Source organism: Microcaecilia unicolor, chromosome 4 (assembly GCF_901765095.1).
Source record: "Microcaecilia unicolor chromosome 4, aMicUni1.1, whole genome shotgun sequence".
NCBI lineage: Eukaryota > Metazoa > Chordata > Amphibia > Gymnophiona > Siphonopidae > Microcaecilia > Microcaecilia unicolor.
Window position 1 is genome coordinate 154873005 of NC_044034.1, and position 13833 is coordinate 154886837.

The 13833-nt window shown below is 41.3% G+C and overlaps 1 protein-coding gene across 1 annotated transcript in view; it reads left to right on the forward strand.

The window, feature by feature from the left end:
* Positions 1-13833, forward strand: part of PDHX (pyruvate dehydrogenase complex component X) — a 142216-nt gene that overhangs the window by 107080 nt on the left and 21303 nt on the right. The gene's annotated exons all lie outside the window — the stretch shown is intronic.

A 13833-nucleotide genomic window follows, 5' to 3' on the forward strand; every position in this document is an offset into this window, starting at 1 on the left:
AAAGGCAGGACAGGGAGAGAGGGGGAGGAAGAGAAAAAGAACTACAGTCTATAAAAGGACAGAGGGGAAAGAAGAAAGGATAAGCGGCATGTCTGGTATGCCCTGAAGGCTATCACTGGAAAAAGATGTGGAGGTTAGGTGTAGGCATCTGCAAAAAGGATTTTGATTTACTGAAAACATGGGGCCCTGTTTACTAAGGTACGCTAGTGTTTTTAGTGTGCACTAAAATTAGCACACATTAAACGCTAGAGACACCCATATATTCCTATGGGTGACTCTAGCATTAGCGTGCTTTAATTTTTAGCATGCGCTAAAAATGCTAGCACGCCTATGGCGTGACTTAGTAAACAGAACTCTTGGTTGGTTTTCTAGTTGGAAGAAAACTTAGCAAAGAATGAGCTATGTCAATAGTGCATAGCTGTAAGGTCATTAAACTGGCAGCCTCCTACTGCCACAATGGCTGTTCAAGTAGAGCTATTTGATCATGCACATAATATATTCCCCTAAAAACCTTCATGCATTTCTTCAGACTGTTGATAAATAGAAATAAAACAAAAAAGAGAAAATAAGGTGATACCTTTTTTTGACTAGCTTTCAAAGGCTGAACCACCTTCTTCAGGTCAGGATAAGATATAACTTTATGTTCTTTTTTTTTGTTTTCTTCTATTTGCATTTATTTTACCATTAAAGTGGACTAACACAGCACGCTACTTTATTCAGAATGGTGGTGAGCAGAAGCAGTTACATATTTGATATGGCTTCTGTTCTACATCTGTATAGTAATCTTGCAGAATTTCTGTGCTGAATATTCCTCAGTCCTGTACAAAAGGTAGACAAATGCGTGAAATAAAGCCTATCTGTACATAAGTATTGTCATACTGGGACAGACCGAAGGTCCATCAAGCCCAGCATCCTGTTTTCAACAGTGGCCATTCCTCCAAGTTGCAAGTACCTGGTAAGATCCCAAAACAGCAGAATACATTTTATGCTGCTTATCCTAGAAATAAGCAGTGGATTTTCCCCAAGTCCATTTTAATAGTGACTTATGGACTTTTCTATAGGGAAGCTATCCAAACCTTTTTTTAAACCCCGCTAAGCTATCTGATTTTACTACATTCTCTGGCAATGAATTCCAGAGTTTAATTACATGTTGAGTGAAGAAATATTTTCTTTGATTCGTTTTAAATTTACTACTTTGTAATGTACATTGCATTCCACCTAGTATTTTTGGAAAGCATAAAGCAATTCATGTCTACCCGTTCCACTCCACTCATTATTATACCTTCATCGCATGCCCCCTAGTCCTAGTATGTTTGGAATAAAGAAACAATTCACATCTACCTGTTCCACTCCACTCATTATTTTATAGACCTCTGTCATATCTCCCCTCATTCATCTTTTTTCCAAGCTGAAGAGCCCTAGCCACTTTAGCCTTTCCTCATAGGGAAGTTGTCCTATCCCCTTTATCATTTTCATCGCCCTTCTCTGTACCTTTTCTAATTTCACTATATCTTTTTTGAGATGCGGTGACCAGAATGGCACACAATATTCAAGGTGCAGTCGCACCATAGAGCAATACAAAGACATTACAATGTCCTCATTTTTGTTTTCCACTCCTTTGCTAATAATACCTAACATTCTATTTGCTTTCTTAGCCATCACTGCACACTGAGCTGAGAGTTTCAACGTATCATCAACGATGACGCCTAGATTTCTTTTCTGGACTGTGCCTCCTAATATGGAACCTTGTATTACATAGCTATTATTCGGGTTCCTTTTTCCCACATGCATTACTTTGCACTTGCTCACATTAAACGTCATCTGCCATTTGAATGCCCAGTCTCCCAGTCTCGTAAGGTCCTCTTGTAATTTTTCGAAATCCTCTCACGGTTTAACAGCTTTGAATAACTTTGTGTCATCAGCAAATTTAATTACCTCACTAGTTACTCCCATCTCTAGATTATTTTTAAATATGTTAAAAAGCAGCAGTCCCAACAGTGACCCCTGGGGAACCCCACTATCTACCTTCTCCATTGAGAATACTGACCATCTAACCCTACTCTCTGTTTTCTATCTTTTAACCAGTTTTTAATGCACAATAGAAAACTACTTCCTATCCCATGACTCTCCAATTTCCTCTGGAGTCTTTCATGAGGTACTTTGTTAAATGCCTTTTGAAAATCCAGATACAGAATATCAACTGGCTCACCTTTAGCCACAAGTTTGTTCACCCCTTTGAAGAAATGTAATAGATTGGTGAGGCAAGACTCCCCTTCACTAAATCTATGTTTGCTTTGTTTCATTAATCCATGATTTTGAATATACTCTGTAATTTTGTTCTTTATAATAGTATATACCATTTTTCCCGGCACCGACGTCAGACTCACCATGTTTGATCTTTAAAGATAAACTACATATTACTAACAATTGTTCTGCAATTCTGTCTACTGTGGGATGAATACCATCCAGTCCAGGTAATTTGCTACTCTTCAGTTTGTCAAATTACACCATTACATCCTCCAGGTTTATAGAGATTTCATTCAGTTTCTCAGACTCGTCAGCTTTGAATACCATTTCTGGCACCAGTATCTCTCCCAAATCTTCCTCGTTGAAGACCGAAGCAAAGAATTCATTTAATCTCTCCGCTATAGCTTTGTCTTCCCTGAGTGCCTCTCTCTTCCCCCCCCCCCCCCCCCCCCCCCCCCCCAGTTATCTAGCGGTCCAACTGATTCATTTGCCAGTTTCTTGCTTTTAATATACCTAAATAAAATGTTATGTTTTTGTCTCCAACACAATCTTTTTTTCAAATTCCCTCTTTGCTTTCCTTATCAGCACTTTGCAATTGACTTGCCGTTCCTTATGCTGTTTCTTATTATTTTCAGTCAGATCCTTCTTTCATTTTCTGAAGTTTTTTTCTTTTAGCTCTAATAGCTTCCTTCACCTTACTTTTTAACCATGCAGCTAACACAACTTTTACTTTCACTTTCCAGCCTTGCAGTCAAGTTGAATATGCCAAAAACATTGCCACTTTGTTTATCAGGATTATACTTGTGGTTTATATTTAGTCATGGCATTCTCTTAGGCTAAAATGTTACAAGGGTTTTCAAAAACATTTGAGGGCATTGCTCAACCCATGAGGAAGAGCTGTTCTTCCATCTACACTCCAGTCTGTTGCACCTAGAAGATTAGTGCTACTTCTATCTCAAAGCTCTACACAGTTCTCCTTATAAAGACACAAATATATTTATTTAATAAATGTTGGCATGATGCAGACCTCAGAAGTGACTCTTCACACGAGGTACTCTACCCCGTGATTTGCTTTAATTGTCGGTCAATTATTGCATTTAACTATTTTTACTATTTTCTCACAGAGTTTTTCATCAAAAGTAATAATTTATTAAGAACTTATCTGTATAGGACCCAGGCCGACATGGGCCATGTTTCAAAATGCTGCATTTAAAAGAGTTTCATGAGTTGGACAATCCAGGCAGAAGGTGGGGGTTGTGGTAACGGCAGCCGAAGGAAAGAGGATGGAGATGCTAGATACAGCAGGGAAGGGCCTAGGGAAGAAGAGACATTGGACACAGGGCATGAAAGGAAGGGGATGAGGAAATCCTAGACTATAAGGGTTTAGGTCTTTGAGTTGTCTGGGGGGGGGAGAGGACATATGGCTGAAGATTTGCCTAGGGTGTCAGGTACCTTTGGGTTGGTCCTGAAGTGCACATAACATGAAAGATTATTTTTAAAAACATTTGAGAAGAATGCGCTGAGGTTTGGCAATTTAAGTTTAATAAATCAAAATCTAATAAGAAAATGGAAGATTATACATCTGAACTGCAGAAATATGGAGGAAAGTACCATTTTGGAGAAGGGAACTAGTAGTCATTAAAACAGAAAAGAATAGCACTTAGCACCGGAAGCCATGACTACCTTTAGGTGTGAACATTTACACCAACCGAACCCCTTTTTCTATAGCAGTGCACATAAATTGTGGGAACTCCCCCGATCTGCCCATGGCCTCGCCCCATTTTTGGAGCCATGCATAAAATTTACCTCCAGATCCAGGTGCATAAATATGACGTGTAAATTTAAATTGATGCCAATTAGCACCGAGAATTGATTGCTAGGGCCCAATTATTGGTGCTAATCGTTATTCAATTAAATTGGATATGTGTCCAAACTTGCATGCACAATTTTTAGTGCCATTTATAGAATTGGGGGGGGGGGTGTAGTAGAGAGCTAACAATTTGCATGAATGCATAAGGAAAGGTTTGACTGTTTGGAAGGAAAATGTAATAGTACTGTTTCATAGGTCTCTGACCAGAGCCCATCTCAGGTCTGGAGACCATGCCTGCCAAATGATATTTGTAGTTGCAGGTGCTGTGACAACCATCTCTCTGATGCACTCTTTTTCTTTATTATATTTTTAGTCTGAATGTGGTGAAATGTTGTAAACTACCCTGCTATTTTGATATTTAAGGTAGCATTACAGAAATGCCCTTCTCTAAAATAACCTTTTCCCCTCTTCAGTCAGGGAAAATGCATGGTTTTATTTCCATACGCCTACATCCTGGTTTGTAGGATAAGATAGAACTGTGTCTTATTGAATTAAAAAAGGCATTTCTATCTAACTCCTAATGATCTCCAAGGTAAAAAATGTATTTTGTTATTGCCATGATTATAAAAACATTAGCACAGTTGGTGATGCTTATTCACCTCCTACAATATATGTGGGATTTCGTGCACTTCATTTACTCAGGATATGTTTTTATCGTATTACTGGCTGGAAATTAGCTCAGCAGAGATAACATGGAAACTGTCACGGTGTTAGGATGACTTCACAATTACCCTTTGTTCATCTTTTTAACTTATTACTGTATAGCATCAGAATAATGGAAGGAAGCCCTTTATAGAATAGTTCTTAGCGCTGGTTTCCATGCCATACTCTGGGTGCCAGATTTACGCCTGCTGAAACCTGATGGAAATCCCGCCCCCAACTGGATGCAGAGACCCATTATTCAATAACACAACGTACAATTTATGAGAATGCCTATGACCTTCCCATGGCCATGCCCCCTTTTGGGTTGTGTGCTATGCTATTTAAGTGCCCAGCGTTATAGAATAGTACGCAGCCAGATGTGCATGCAGATCCTAACTGGTGCCAATTAATGTCAATAATTGGTTGTTAGAAGCCAATTATCCAGTTATTGATTAACAGCTCAATAGGCAATTAAGTTACTTGCGCACCTCAGCAGTGTGCCCAAATGTGGGCACCATATATAGAATCCAGGAGAGAATGCTTTAATAGCTAGGGGAAGAGAGAACTCAAATTTTCAATGCTTTTAAAAGGTAGTGACAGGAAGACCAAAGGACCACATGCAGACGTGGCTGGTGTTAGATATTCTGGGGCCCAGAAATTTGAGAGGGGCTGCAAAGCCTGGCAGTAAACTATAACTTCTTCACTACTGGATAAGTTTGTGGCTTCCTGCAGTTGTCCTACTTGAACCCCCACCCACGTGTTGATCCTGGATGCAGAGGATGATAATAACATCGGAAAGCTATCAGTTTAAGATGCAAGTAAAAGAAAAAATATAGATATATCTTTCTGCCTTGATTTACAAAGGATCTGTGTGGAAACAGTTTTCTCAGTATCTGATAGCTGTGCCCACAAATCTTTAGTGAAAATTTCTTGTGCCTCCAAATGAGGTTTTATGCCCTTGAATTTCCAATCCATCAGACTTTAAGCTGTCTACCAACAGGCAATTGAGTTAAGAACTATGTATTTATCTGGCCTGGGGAAAGCTTTTCCCCAGTTGCTTCAACGACAACAAAAACAAGGATAATCAAGATTTCTCCAGAACGAAAAGAGTATTTGTAGTTTGAAAAAGAGACACTCGATGATCAACTTCTGCTGCTCCTATCTCAACTGTCTTTCTTCACCCCCTCCGAGTTACTCTGTGCCATAGCTTTCTACAGCCCTGAACTTCCCATAGTCAATTGCATTTCCACAGTCCAGTCCAAAACAACTGATCACAGCTTTATGGTGTTCATCCCCCTGAATCCTGTAGAAACATCATCCATCACAGAAAAGGCATGTTTGCCAACAGTAGGGCAAGGTAAGGCAGTGACCCCTTTTTCTCTGCAACATGGTAAGAAGCCTGCACAGGGATTGATGCTATGGACCCCACATGGGCATTTTACTCCATGGACTGTGAGAGATTTTCACAGTAAACCAGCACTCATACTATTAAGCTGAAAATTATCCCAGAAACACAATCTGCTTACAGTTACACCTTGTGCATTTTTTGGAGGAAAAGTAAAGCATGCACCTTTTGAAAATGCAAAAGTGTAGTTTCAAATTCCTCCTCCACCCTGCCCCCGGAATCATCTCCCCCTGCAGTGACACTATTTGCATATTTTTTCTGCATATGGGATGTGCAGTTATCTAAAATCCCACTTCTGTAGATAGTGCACTGTTTTCTTAGCAGAACAGGCTTTTTGGAATTGCCTAGAATATGGTATCAGCGATTAGTGTATCCGGGTTTTAAAATGTTTTGGGCAAGTTCCTGGAGGAAAAGTCCATAGTCTGCTATTGAGATAGACATGGGACTGCTTGTCCCTTGAATCAGTAGCATGAATCTTGCTACTGTTTTGGATTCTGTCAGGTACTTCTTACCTGAATTGGCCACAGTTGAAAGCAGGATACTGGGTTATATGGACCATTGGTCTGACCCAGTATGGCTATTCTTATGAAAATATGTTGGTTGGTTGACTATCCTTCCACCATAGAAACGTTTACTGCAATACAGGCTTGGATCAGTCAGTCCTCCTGAATAATGTCCGTAAAAAAGGCATATGAACCATTCCTAGTTAAACTGTAATTTTAAGACTGTGAGGCATATTTTCAAAGCACTTAGACATACAAAGTAACATAGAGGGGCATTTTCGAAAGAAACGTCCAAGTTGGGATTTGGACCTCTTTGTAAAACATCCAAATCCGGGGGTAGGGAAAACCATATTTTCAAAAAAAGATGGACGTTCATCTTTCGTTTCGAAAACACCAAGGACGTCTTTAGAGATGGACGTCTTTGATTTTCGGTGATTTTCAAAACCAAAGACGTCCATATCAAAAACGTCCAAATGCAAGCCATTTGGACGTAGGAGGAGCCAGCATTTGTAGTGCACTGGTCCACCTGACATGCCAGGACACCAACTGGGCACCCTAGGGGGCACTGCAGTGGGCTTCATAAATTGAGGAGTGGCCTAGTGGTTACAGTGGTGGACTTTGGTCCTGGGGAACTGGATTCGATTCCCACTGCAGGCACAGACAGCTCCTTGTGACTCTGGGCAAGTCACTTAACCCTCCATTGCCCCAGGTACAAATAAGTACATGTATATAATATGTGAGCCGTATTGAGCCTGCCATGAGTGGGAAAGCGCGGGGTACAAATGTAATATAAATAAATACATAGCTCCCTTACCGTGTGTGCTGAGCCCCCCCCCCCCTCAAATCCTCCCCCCAAAACCCACTACCCCCAACTGTACACCACTACCATAGCTCTTACGGGTGAAGGGGGGCACCTAGATGTGGGTACAGTGGGTTTTGGAGGGCTCGCTATTTCCTCCACAAATGTAACAGGTGGGGGGGGGGGGGGTATGGGCCGGAGTCCACCTGTCTGAAGTGCACTGCACCCACTAAAACTGCTCCAGGGACCTACATGCGCTGTCATGGACCTGAGGCTGGCATAGAGGCTGGCACAAAATATTTTTAAAGATGTTTTTTGAGGGTGGGAGGGGTTTAGTGACCACTGGGGGAGTAATGGGAGATCATCCCCGATTCCCTCTGGTGGTCATCTGGTCATTTTCGGCACCTTTTTGTGCCTTAGTCGTAAGAAAAACAGGTCCGGGTGAAAATGTCCAAGATTATGGCTCAAAGACGTCCAAGTGTTAGGCACGGCCAAGTCCCGCCTCCAACATGCCCCCTTGAAATTTGGCTGTCCTTGCTACGGACTGCAGTTGAAGGCGTCCAAAATCGGGTTTCGATTATACCGATTCAACGTCTCTGGGAGATAGATGTCCGTGTTCTGATTTATGTTGAACGATGGACGTCCATCTGTTTCAAAAATGAGCCTGATAGTAGACTGTGGAACTTAGTAAGTCTAAGTGCTTTGAAAATGAGCCCCTGTGTGTGAAATAAAATGTTAATTTCTTTAAGAAGGTGTAGTTTTTATTATTCAAATATAGACGAAATGTATTTTCAAAATTTGTTCTAGTTTGTTTTGTGATTTTACAGCACCATGTTTGTTAGCAGTTATTGCATTTTTCAGCCACAGTGATATTCAATGCTAAGATTGTTAGATGGAGCTAGATGCAGTTCTGTATCCCAGGCAATTAGTTGTTAGGTTCTCTTGCAGTAGTAATATTTCAGAAGAAATGTCACATGTATACCAGGGTTTGCAAACTTCCACAGATGATGTCACGCCCTGAAGAAGGCAAATCTGAGAAGACCATGGTTGCAATATCACTTCTTGATTTGAGGAGAGATAGGCGAACCAAAAAACAATGCTACTAGATTTCCAAACAGTACTCAAAACTGTAGGAGAGAGTAAAGGAGACAAGTAATATTTGCCAAATGGGAGTTGGGGAATCCCCAAAAAGAATGGAGAAAAATAAAACTTGCTAGTCTAACACATACATGGACTAACAGCAACTGCACACAGAGGGGCATTTTCGATACAACATCAAAGTCCGACTGGATGTTTTGCAAAAAACGGCCAAAATCTGAATAGGAAAGAAGGTCATTTAAAAAAATGAAAAACATCTATCTTTTGTTTTCGAAAATACTGTTTTGAACAAGGTTTTGTGATGTGGACGTTTTGTTTTTTGATCCATTTTTAAACAAAAAACATCCAAATGCAAAATGCACAAAATCAAGCCATTGGGATGTAGGAGGAGCCAGCATTTTTAGTACACTGGTTCTCCAGACATCCCAGGAAAGCAGTAGGGCACCCTAGGGGGCACAAAAACAAAAAGAGCTGTTTTTTAAAAGCAAGCGCGGCACCACAGGCAGCCATCAGGCATTGGCTGTCGGCTCTGCAGCCACTCCTCTCTCCTCTCACGTCACTGTCCCTGGAGCAGGACCCTAGAGGAGCGCAGCTACGAGAGAGGCGAGAGGAGCGGCTGCAGAGCCGACAGCCAATGCCTGATGGCTGCCTGCGGTGCCGCGCTTGCTTTTTTAAAACAGCTCTTTTTGTTTTTGTAGCGACCACTGCTGCTCAACAGGGGAAGCAGCAGTGGCTAGAAATGGGAGCTGGCGCCACGTGTTTCGCGGGAGACTTGGCAGGTCTGTGTTGGGTGGGCGGGCCTGGATGAAAAGAAGGGGATAGAGAGAGAGAGATACTGGATGGAAGAATCGGGAGAGGGGGGTAGACGGATGGAAGGATGGGGAGAGAAAGAGGGAAAACAGATGGAAGGATGGGGAGAGAAAGGGGGAGATGGATGAATGGATGCAGAGAGAAAGGGGAGAGACTGGAAGGATGTGGAGAGAGAAGGGACACTGAACAGAAAAGGGTAGAGAGATAGGGAGACACTGGATAGAAGGAGGGGGAGAGAGACATTAGATGGAAGGATCAGGAGAGAGGGTAGATGGGTGGAAGGATGGGGAGAGAAAGAGGGAAGACGCTGGATGGAAGGGTAGGGAGAAAGGTGACACTGGACGGAAGGATGCAGAAAGAAAGAGGGGAGACATTGGAAGGATGGGGAGAGAAAGAGGAGAGCTGCTGGATGGAAAAGGGGAGTAGAGAAAGACTGGAGAATAAGAGGAAGGAGCATGGGGAGAACAAGGATGAGAAAAAGATGAAAAGCCATAGGTAGATGAAGGAAATTAAAGAATGGATAGTAAGAATGAATTAAATCTGGACAGAGAGAGAGGCTGAAAAATATTGAAGAAAGCAAAGAAAAAGGAGAGAAAAATGACAAATGGCGCAGAAGAGGTAAGCGAAAATGAAGGAAAGCAGAATCTAGAGACTGGGAGCAACACAATGAGAAAAAGTAAATGGCCATACAACAAAGGTAAAGAAAATAATTGTATTTTTAATTTAGGATCAAGTAATATGGTACCTGTGTTAATAATGTTTCAGAGACCAATATTTCCTTAGGTCAGGAGAGGATACCATAACAGCACTATACTGACCCCGTCTCATCTGCCCGCAACCTCAGTGTCATCTTCGACTCCTCCCTCTCCTTCTCTGCGCATATCCAGCAGATAGCCAAGACCTGTCGCTTCTTCCTCTATAACATTAGCAAAATTCGCCCCTTCCTCTCCGAGCACACCACCCGAACTCTCATCCACTCTCTCATTACCTCTCGCCTTGACTACTGCAACCTACTCCTCACCGGCCTCCCACTTAGCCATCTATCCCCCCCTTCAGTCCATCCAGAACTCTGCCGCACGTCTTATCTTCCGCCTTAACCGATATATCACCCCTCTCCTCAAGTCACTTCACTGGCTTCCAATCAAATACCGCATACAGGTCAAGCTTCTCCTACTCACCTACAAATGCACTCGATCTGCAGCCCCTCCTTACCTCTCTACCCTCATCTCCCCTTACGTCCCTACCTGTAACCTCCGCTCTCAAGACAAATCCCTCCTTTCAGTACCCTTCTCCACCGCCAACTCTAGGCTTCGCCCTTTCTGCCTCGCCTCACCCCATGCTTGGAACAAACTCCCTGAGCACATACGCTGGGCCCCCTCCCTACCCATCTTCAAATCATTGCTCAAAGCCCACCTCTTCAATGTCGCCTTTGGCACCTAATCACTACACCTCTTCTCAGGAAATCTCAACTACCCCAACTTGACATTTCGTCCTTTAGATTGTAAGCTCTTCTGAGCAGGGACCGTCCTTATTTGTTAATTTGTACAGCGCTGCGTAACCCTAGTAGCGCTCTAGAAATGTTAAGTAGTAGTAGTAGGCAAGAGGTTTTGGCCTCTGAAAACTCATTGAAAAGGGTGTTAGGCTATTAAATAAATTATTTTCTGAAACCTGATGCACTGAAAAGCAGCACTTTACCCCTGTGTGACAAATGCATCTGATCAGTGTGACTAAATTTTGCTAGGGGATGGGGGTAGAGAGAAAATTTTGTGCCCACCCAAAATTGGTAGTCTGGCTATGCCACTGGCACCTACCACTAGACTACTCCAGGGACCTGCATGCTGTTCTAATGGACCTGAGTATAATATCTGAGGTTGGCATAGAGGCTGGCAAGTAATGTTTTTAATCACATTTTGGGGGGTGGTAGGAAGTTAGTGACCACTGGGGGAGTAAGAGGAAGTCACCCCTAATTCCCAGCAATGGTCATCTGGTCATTTTGGGCACCTTTTTGTGCCTTATTCGTTATAAAAACAGGTCTACCTCAAAACGTCTTAGTGTTAGTCTTGGACGGTTTTGTTCTGTTCCATTATGGCTGAAAAACACACCTCTGACACGCCCCCTTGTGATTTGAACGGACTTCAAAGAAAAACATTTAAAAATTGGTTTTGAAAATACCAATTTGGACGTTTGTGTGAGAAAAAACATCCAAATGCAGACATGCCACTTTTTTGCCGTTTTTCTCTTTTGAAAGTGAGCCCAATAGAGTAGTGGGACCTGCTTATCCAATCCTGCTCTAGCTAAGATCATATTCATGCACCTTTCTGGCTTCATGCACCATTTTTCTATAAGTTAGTCACCCTTATTCTCTAACTCCTATTATGCTCTCTCTTATCTGTCTATATGCTCTGCTTCCACTTACACCCTATGCTGTCTATTAAGATGTTTTATTGTGTATTGCATTGACATTGTAAGTAGGAAACTATGCCATGATGTATTGTTTGAATATTTTTACTACTGTAATTGTTTGATTATGTTCAGTTTGTTCTTGCTGTATACTGCATTAGGTGAATTTCTTCAAAAAGGTGGTACATAAATCCTAACACTAACTAACTACTAAAACCTAACACTCAAAAATCACGCAAACAACACAACAAAAAAGATGTTTTACAGCATGTGGAAACTGAAAAGAATAAGACCATTCCCAAGATCCGTCTTCCGCAGCCTAGTGCAATCATTCGTACTTAGCCATTTGGATTACTGCAACTCACTATACGCAGGTAGTAAAGAGCAAATACTGAAGAAACTTCAAACAGCCCAGAGCACAGCTGCCAGACTCATTTTTGGGAAACCAAAATACGAAAGCGCAAAACCCTTACGAGAGAAGCTACACTGGCTCCCACTCAAGGAACGCATCACTTTTAAAGTATGCACACTAGTCCACAAAATCATTCACGGTGAAGCCCCAGCCTACATGTCTGACTTAATAGACCTACCACCTAGAAACGCTAAAAGATCATCCCGAACTTTCCTGAACCTCCACTTCCCTAATTGCAAAGGCATAAAATACAAAGTGATGCACGCATCAACCTTTCTTCTTATATGAGCACGCAATTTTGGAACAATCTTCCACGTAACCTGAAGGCGACCAACGAGCTGACCGACTTCCGCAAACTATTGAAGACTCATCTCTTCGAAAATATCTATCGAAAGGATCAAAACACATGAAGTCTACGCACACTGTTAGTAATACATCAATACATTCTCATCTGTACTCTCATTTTAACATACTTAAACCTTAATCTACAGGTAAAAATGCTATACCTGAACGTTTTTTCGCGCTGTTGTTCTATAGTCCTATCAGTATCCGTTGTTCTTCCTTTGTTCCATTGTTTTGTTCCATTGTACTATTCTCTTAACGATACGTAGACTCTGTTTTAAACTCAACGCCTAACAATGTAACCACAATCGAGTTGTAACAAATTGTACTTCCATTAATACAATGTATTGTAAGCCACACTGAGCCCGCAAATAGGTGGGAAAATGTGGGATACAAATGCAATAAAATAAATACATAAAAATAAATAATAACTAATACATTGGCATGGATGCTAGCACCAAGTATAAGATGTGTGGAAGGAGCTAGAATGAAGTGAGCAGAGGCAAATCATTGTAAGAATCCCTTCCCAAACAGATTTTATTATGATTCTTACTTGGCACCATTTAGGGCTTTTTCTGTTCCAGTACCTTTATAAGAGAAATAATAAACAAGTCTTGCTTCCTTCACAGTCCTAGACTTTAGCACAGCAAGAAACAGTGGGACTACAGTATTCATTAATTATGGTGATCTTGTGACAGCTCAACGTTTGGAATAAATACATTGTTGTGTAAGATTCCAGACTAGCCATTTCTCAGTAGCTACCTGTATCTTATTGCATAAATCTCATAATGTAGCTTGCTGCATGTGGTCATACAGGTATGTCACCCTTATCAGTATGAAGATCTTAATGGGCATAAGTCAGTGGTCAAGCACAGTTCACAATACTCTCTCCCATCAGTAATTGCAATAATAATGGGTAAATGTAGTGAGCTAATGTTGATGATACTGTTAATATATTCCCTACCCTTAACCTCGGAATGACTTTGAATGTTGTTTTCTATTCAAAATCTACACCCTTTATATGCCTTTTTTTGTTACAATATGGTATATTTACTTCTTATTGGTAGCAATTTGCATCATTATAGGTAACTTAGATAATTGGTTGTAATTGTACAATTTGTTTGTATTAAATAAAATTAATAAAGTTTCTGGAAAAAAAACAAGAACAACAACAAAAAAAATTCCTCTCCCATCATGAATGGATGTACTACACTCAGAATAAAACAAAATCCATTGAGCCCAGGAGACTTAGTGAGGCCTGATGCTTTCTGTGATCATAAATGAGATGAGGCCATGTGTGTTTAG